The following is a 7,617-nucleotide window of genomic DNA, read 5'->3' as shown; positions in this document are numbered from 1 at the left end:
AATATTAAGTCATTTGTTGACGTTGAGATTTTTGAATTCTGAAGTGCTTATCTCACTGAAATATGCATGTTAGTCAAACAAGCATCGAAACTTGAGTCATTTTGTGAAGTTCAGATTTTCGATTTCTGAAGTGCTTAACTCGCTGACAGAAGCATTTTCATCTAAACAGCATCAAAAGTTGAGTCATTTGGCGAGTTTGGGATTTTAGCCTTCTGAAGTGCTTAACTCGCTGAAGTCAAAAAAATCATCACAAGTTGAGTCATTTGGTGAAGTTGAGATTTTGATCTTCTGAACTGCTTATCTCAATGAAATAAGCATGTTCGTCAAACCAACATCAAAAACTAACTCCTTTGGTGCAGTTCAGATATTGGTCTTCTGATATGCTTATCCGACTGAAATAAGTATGTCAGTCAAAACAGCATCAAAATTTAAGTTATTTGTTGCCGTTGAGATTTTTGACTTCTAAGTGCTTAAATTGCTGAAATAAGCATGTTAGTCAAACGAACATCAAAACTTGAGTCATTTAGTGAAGTTCTGATTTTGGTTTTCTGAAGTGCTTATCTTACTGAAATAAGCATGTTCGTCAAAACAGCATTAAAACGTAAGTCATTGGGTGAAGTTGCGATGTTTGACTTCTGAAGGGCTTTTCTCACTCAAGCAAGCATGTTAGTCTAACCAACATCACAACTTGAGTCATTTGGTGAAGTCCTTATTTTGGCATTCTGAAGTGCTTATCTCAGTCAAATATGCATGTTGTCAAAACAGCTTAAAAAGTTGAGTGTCTTGATGAAGTTGAGATTTTGGTCTTCTGCTATGCTTATCTGGCTAAAATAAGCACGTTAGTGAAAAGAACATCAAAAGTTGTGTCATTTGGTGAAGTTGAGATTTTGATCTTCTGAAGTTCTTACCTCAATGAAATAAGCATGTCTTTCAAACCAACATCAACAACTAACTCATTTGGTGAAGTTCAGATATTGGTCTTCTGAAGTGTTTATCTGAGTGAAATAAGCATGTTAGTCAAAACAGCATCAAAAAAATAAGTCATTTGGTGAAGTTGAGTTTTTTAACTTCTGAACTGCTTATCTCACTCAAGCATAAATGTTAGTCTAACCAGCATCAAAAGTTGAGTGTTTTGACGAAGTTCTTATTTTGGCTTTCTGAAATGCTCATATCTCTCAAATATGAATGTTACTCCAAACAACATCAAAAGTTGAGTCATTTGTTGAACTCGAGATTCTTCACTTCTGAAGTGCTTATTTGACTGGAGGAAGCCTGTTAGTCAATCCAACATCAAAATTTGAGTCATTTAGTGAAGTTCAGATTTTGGTCTTCTGGAGATCTTAACTCGCACAAAACAGCATTTTATTCCAATCAGCATCAAATATTGAGTAATTTGGTGAAGTTGAGATTTTAGCATTCTTAATTGCTTAAATCGCTGAAATAAGGATCTTAGTCTTCCCAACATCAAAACGTGAGTCATTTGTTGAAGTTCAGATTTTGGTCTTCTGAAGTGCTTATCTGAGTGAAATAAGCATGTTAGTCAAAACAACATCAAATATTGAGTCATTTGGTGAACTTCAGGTTTATGTCTACTGAAGTTCTTGAATCGCTGAAAAAAACATTTTAATCCAACCAGCATCAAAAATTAAGTCATTTGGTGAAGTTGAGATTTTTGCCTTCAGAACTGCTTATCTCCCTCAAACATGCATGTCAGTCAAAACAACATCAAAAGTTGAGTCATTTGATGAAGTTGAGATTTTGATCTTCTGACGTGCTTATCTCAAAAAAAAATCAACATGTCACTCAAACCAACATCAAAAACCAACTCATTTGGTGAAATTGAGATATTGGTTTTCCGATGTGATTATCAGAGTGAAATAAACATGTTAGTCAAAACCGCATCAATAATTAAGTCAGTTGATGAAGTTGAGATTTTTGAATTCTGAAGTGCTTATCACACTGAAATAGGGATGTTAGTCAAACAAACATCAAAAAATAACTCATTTGGTGAAGTTGATATATTGGTCTTCTGAAGTGATTATTTGAGAGAAATATGCATTGTTGTCAAAACAGCATCAAAAATTAAGTCATTTGGTGAAATTGAGATTTTTAACTTCTGAACTGCTTATCTCACTCAAGTAAGCATGTTAGTCTAACCAGCATCAAAAGTTGAGTGTTTTGATGAAGTTCTTATTTTGGCTTTCTGAAATGCTTACATCTCTCAAATATGAATGTTACTCCAAACAACCTCAAAAGTTGAGTCATTTGTTGAACTCGAGATTCTTCACTTCTGAAGTGCTTATTTGACTGGAGGAAGCCTGTTAGTCAATGCAACATCAAAATTTGTGTCATTTAGTGAAGTTCAGATTTTGGTCTTCTGAAGATCTTAACTCGCTCAAAACAGCATTTTATTCCAATCAGCATCAAAAGTTGAGTAATTTTGTGAAGTTGAGATTTTAGCCTTCTTAAGTGCTTAAATCGCTGAAATAAGCATGTTAGTCAAACCACCATCAAAACGTGAGTCATTTGTTGAAGTTCAGATTTTGGTTTTATGAAGTGCTTATCTCACTGAAATAAGCATGTCAGTCAAAACAACATTAAAAATTTAGTCATTTGGTGAAGTTGAGATTTTTGACTTCTGAAGTGCTTATCTCACTCAAATAAGGATCTTAGTCTTACCAACATCAAAACATGAGTCGTTCGGTGAAGTTCTTATTTCGGCATTCCGAAGTGTTTATCTCTGTCAAATATGCATGTTACTCAAAACAACATCAAATGTTGAGTCATTTGGTGAAGTTCAGATTTTGGTTTTCTGAAGTGCTTATCTGACTGAAATATGCATTGTAGTCAAAACAGCATCAAAAATTAAGTCATTTAGTGAAGTTGAGATTTTAGTCTTCTGATATGCTTATCTCACAGAACTAAGCATGTTAGTCAAAACAACATCAAAAGTTAAGTCATTTGGTGAAGTTGAGATTATGATCTTCTGACGTGCTAATCTCAAAGAAATCAGCATGTCATTCAAACCGACATCAACAACTAACTCATTTGGTGAATTTCAGACGTTGGTCGACTGATGTGCTTATCTGAGCGAAATAATCATGTTAGTTAAACAGCATCAAAAAAACATCATTAGGTGACGTTGAGATTTTTGACTTCTGAAGTGCTTAACTCGCTGAAATAAGCATTTTAATTTAACCAGCATCATAAATTACATTCGTTGGAGAAGTTGAGATTTTTTAATTCTGAATTGCTTATCTCACTGAAATAAACATGTTAGGCAAATCAGCATCAGAAGTTGAGTCATATGTTGAGTTTGAGATTTTGGTCTTCTGATATGCTTATCTCGCTGGAATAACAATCTTATTCAAAGCAGAATCAAATGTTAGGTCATTTGTTGAGGTTGAGATTTTGGCCTTTTGACATGCTTACCTCGCTGAAATAAGCACGTTTTGCTGAACAACGTCCAAAGTTGAGTCATTTGAAAAAGTTGAGATTTTTGACTTCTGAAGTGCTTATCTCACTGTTGTAAGCATGTTAGTCAAACAAACATAAAAAAAAAAACTCATTTGGTGAAGTAGAGATATTGGTCTTCTGAAGTGCTTATCTGAGTGAAATAAACATTGCAGTCAAAACAGCATCAAAAATTAAGTCATTTGGTGAAGTTGAGATTTTAGTCTTCTGATATGCTTATCTCGCTGAAATAAGCATGTTGGTCAAACCAACATCAAAAATTGAGTCATTTGGTGAAGTTCAGATATATGTCTACTGAAGATCTTCACTCGCTCAAAACAGCATTATATTCCAACCAGCATCAAAAGTTGAGTCATTTGGTGAAGTCGAGATTTTAGCCGTCTAAAGAGCTTAAATTGCTGACATAATCATGATAGTCAAACAAACATCAAATCTTGAGTCATTTTGTGAAGTTCAGATTTTGGTCTTCTGAAGTGCTTAACTCGCTGAAAAAAGCATTTTATACAACCAGCATGGAAAGTTGAGACATTTGGTGAAGTTTAGATTTGAGCCTTCTGAAGTGCTTCAGTCGATGAAATAAGGCTATTAGTCAAAACAAAATCAAAAGTTGATTCATTGAGTGAAGTTGAGATTTTGATCTTCTGAAGTGCTGAGCTCAATGAAATAAGCGTGTCATTCAAACCAACATCAACAAATAACTCATTTGGTGAGCTTCAGATATTGGTCTTCTGATATGCTTATCTGAGTGAAATAAGCATGTTAGTCAAAACAGCATCAAAAATTAAATCATTTGATGACGTTGAGATTTTTGACTTCTGAAGAGCTTAACTTGCTGAAATAAGCATTTTAATTTAATCAGCATCATAAATTAAGTCAGTTGGTGAAGTTGAGGTTTTTGCCTTCTGATGTCCTTAACTCGCTGAAATAATGACGTTAGTCAAAACAACATCAAAAGTTGAGTAATTTGGTGAAGTTGAGATTTGAGAGTTCGGAAGTGTTTATCTCACTGAAATTAGCATGTTAGTCAAATCAGGATCAAAAGTTGAGTCATTTGTTGAATTTGAGATTTTGGTCTTCTGAGATGCTTATCTCGCTGGAATAAAAATCTCATTCAAACCAGCATCAAAAGTGAGGTCATTTGTTGAGGTTGAGATTTTGGTATTTTGATATGCCTATTTCGCTGAAATAAACACGTTTTGCGAAACAACATCAAAAGTTGAGTCATTTGTAAAAGTTGAGATTTTTGACTTCTGAAGGGCTTATTTCATTGTCATCAGCATGTTAGTCAAACAAACATCAAAAAATAACTCATTTGGTGAAGTTGATATATTGGTATTCTGATGTGCTTATATGAGTGAAATACACATTGTAGTCAAAACAGCATCAAAAATTAAGTCATTTGGTGAAGTTGAGATTTTAGTCTTCTGATATGCTAATCTCGCTGAAATAAGCACATTTGTCAGAACAACATCAAAAGTTGTGTCATTTGGTGATGTTGAGATTTTGGTTTACTGAAGATCTTAAGTCGCTCAAAACAGCATTTTATTCAAACCAGCATCAAAACTTGAGTCATTTGGTGAAGTTCAGATTGTGGTTTTCTGAAGTGCTTATCTCAATGAAATAAGCATGTTAGTCAAAACAGCATTAAAAATTAAGTCATTTAGTGAAGTTGAGATTTTTGACTTCTGAAGTGCTTATCTCACTCAAAGAAGCATGTTAGTCAAACCAACATCAAAACTTGAGTCAATTGGTCAAGTTCAGATTTCTGTCTACTGAAGATCTTAACTCGCTCAAAAGAGCATTTTATTCCAACCAGCATCAAAAGTTGAGTCATTTAGAGAGGTTGAGAATTTAGGCTTCTGAAGTGCTTAAGTCGCTGAATTAAGCATGTTAGTCAAAACAACATCAAAAGTTGCGTCATTTGGTGAAGTTGAGATTCTTCACGTCTGAAGTATTTGTTTCACTGGAGGAAGCCTTTTAGTCAATGCAACATCAAAATTTGAGTCATTTAGGGAAGTTCAGATTTTGGTCTTCTGAAGTGCGTATCTCACTGAAATAAGCATGTTGGTCAAAACAACATCAAAAGTTGAGTCATTTGGTGAAGTTGAGATTTTGATCTTCTGACGTGCTTATCTCAATGAAATCAGCATGTCATTCAAACCAACATCAAAAGCCAACTCATTTGGTGCAGTTGAGATATTGGTCTTCCGATGTGCTTATTTGAGTGAAATAAGCATGTTAGTCAAACCAGCATCAATAACTAAGTCATCGGGTGATGTTGAGATTTTCGACTTCTGGAGTGCTTATCTCACTCAAATAAGCATGTTAGTCAAACAAACATCAAAACTTAAGTCATTTGGTGAAGTTGAGATTTTAGCCTTCTGAAGTGTTTAACTCGCTGAAATAAGCATTTTAGTCAAAACAACATCAAAAGTTGTTTCATTTGGTGAAGTTGAGATTTTGATCTTCTGAAGTGCTTATCTCAATGAAATAAGCATGTCATTCAAACCAACATCAAAAGCTAACTCATTTGGTGAAGTTCAGATTTTGGTCTTCTGATGTGCTTATCTGAGTGAAATCAGCATGTTAGTCAAAACAGCATCAAAACTTAAATCATTTGGTGACGTTGAGATTTTTGACTTCTGAAGTGCTTAACTCGCTGAAATAAGCATTTTAATCCAAAAAGCATCAAAAGTTGAGTCATTCAGTGTTGGTGAGATTTTGGATTTCTGAAGTGCTCATCTCATAGAAATAAGCATGTTAGTTAAACCATCATCAAAACTTGAGTCAATTGGTGAAGTTCAGATTTTGGTCTACTGAAGATCTTAACTCGCTCACAACAGCATTTTATTCCAAGCAGCATGAAAAGTTGAGTCATTTGGTGAAGTTGAGATTTTAGGCTTCAGAAGAGCTTAACTTGCTGAAATAAGCATCTTAGTCAAAACAACATCAAGAGTTGAGTCATTTGGTGAAGTTGAGATTCTTGACTTCAGAAGTGCTTATTTCACTGGAGGAAGCCTGTTAGTTAATCCAACATCAAAATTTGAGTCATTTAGGGAAGTTCAGATTTTGGTCTTCTCAAGTGCTTATCTAACTGAAATAAGCACGTTTGCCAAAACAACATCAAAAGTGGTGTCATTTGGTGATGTTGAGATTTTTGATTTCTGAAGTGCTTATCTCACTGAAATAAGCATGTTAGTCAAATCACCATCAACATTTGAGTCATTTGGTGAATTTGAGGTTTTAGACTTCTGAAGTGCTTAAATCGCTGAAATAAGCTTGTTAGTCAAAACAGCATGAAAAATTAAGTCATTTAGTGTTGTTGAGATTTTTGATTTCTGAAGTGCTTATCTCACTGAAATAAGCATGTTAGTCAAACCAACATCACAACCTGAGTCAATTGGTGAAGTTCCGATTTTGTTTTTCTGAAGTGCTTGTCTCACTGAAATAAGCATGTTAGTCAAAACAGCATTAAAAATTAAGTCATTTCGTGAAGTTGAGATTTATGTCTACTGAAGTGCTTAACTCGCTGAAGTGAGCATTTTAATCCAACCAGCATCAAACATTAAGTCTTTTGGTGAAGTTGTGACTTTTGCCTTCAGAAGTGCTTATTCACTGAAATATGCATGTTACTCAAAACAACATCAAAAGTTGAGTCATTTGGTGAAGTTGAGATTTTGACCTCTGACGTGCTTATCTGAAAGAAATCAGCATGTCATTCAAACCAACATCAAACGCTAACTCATTTGATGAAGTTGAGATATTGGTCTTCCGATGTGCTTATCTGAGTGAAATAGGCGTGTTAGTCAAAACAGCATCAATAATTAAGTCATCTGGTGATGTGGCGATTTTTGAATTCTGAAGTGCTTATCTCACTCAAATAAGCATGTTAGTCAAACAAACATCAAATCTTGAGCCATTTTATGCAGTTCAGATTTTGGTCTTCTGAAGTGCTTAACTCGCTGAAATAAGCATTTTAATCCAACCAGCATGAAAAGTTGAGTCATTTGGTGAAGTTTAGATATTAGCCTTCTGAAGTGCTTAAGTCGATGAAATAAGGATGTTAGTCAAAACAACATCAATTTTGAGTCATTTCGTGAAGTTGAGATTTTGATCTTCTGAAGTGCTGAGCTCAATGAAATA

This window comes from Rhincodon typus, chromosome 44 (genome assembly GCF_021869965.1).
Source record: "Rhincodon typus isolate 14 chromosome 44, sRhiTyp1.1, whole genome shotgun sequence".
NCBI classification, from domain to species: domain Eukaryota; kingdom Metazoa; phylum Chordata; class Chondrichthyes; order Orectolobiformes; family Rhincodontidae; genus Rhincodon; species Rhincodon typus.
The sequence above is the reverse complement of the archived record's forward strand: the minus strand, read 5'-3'. Positions refer to the sequence as shown.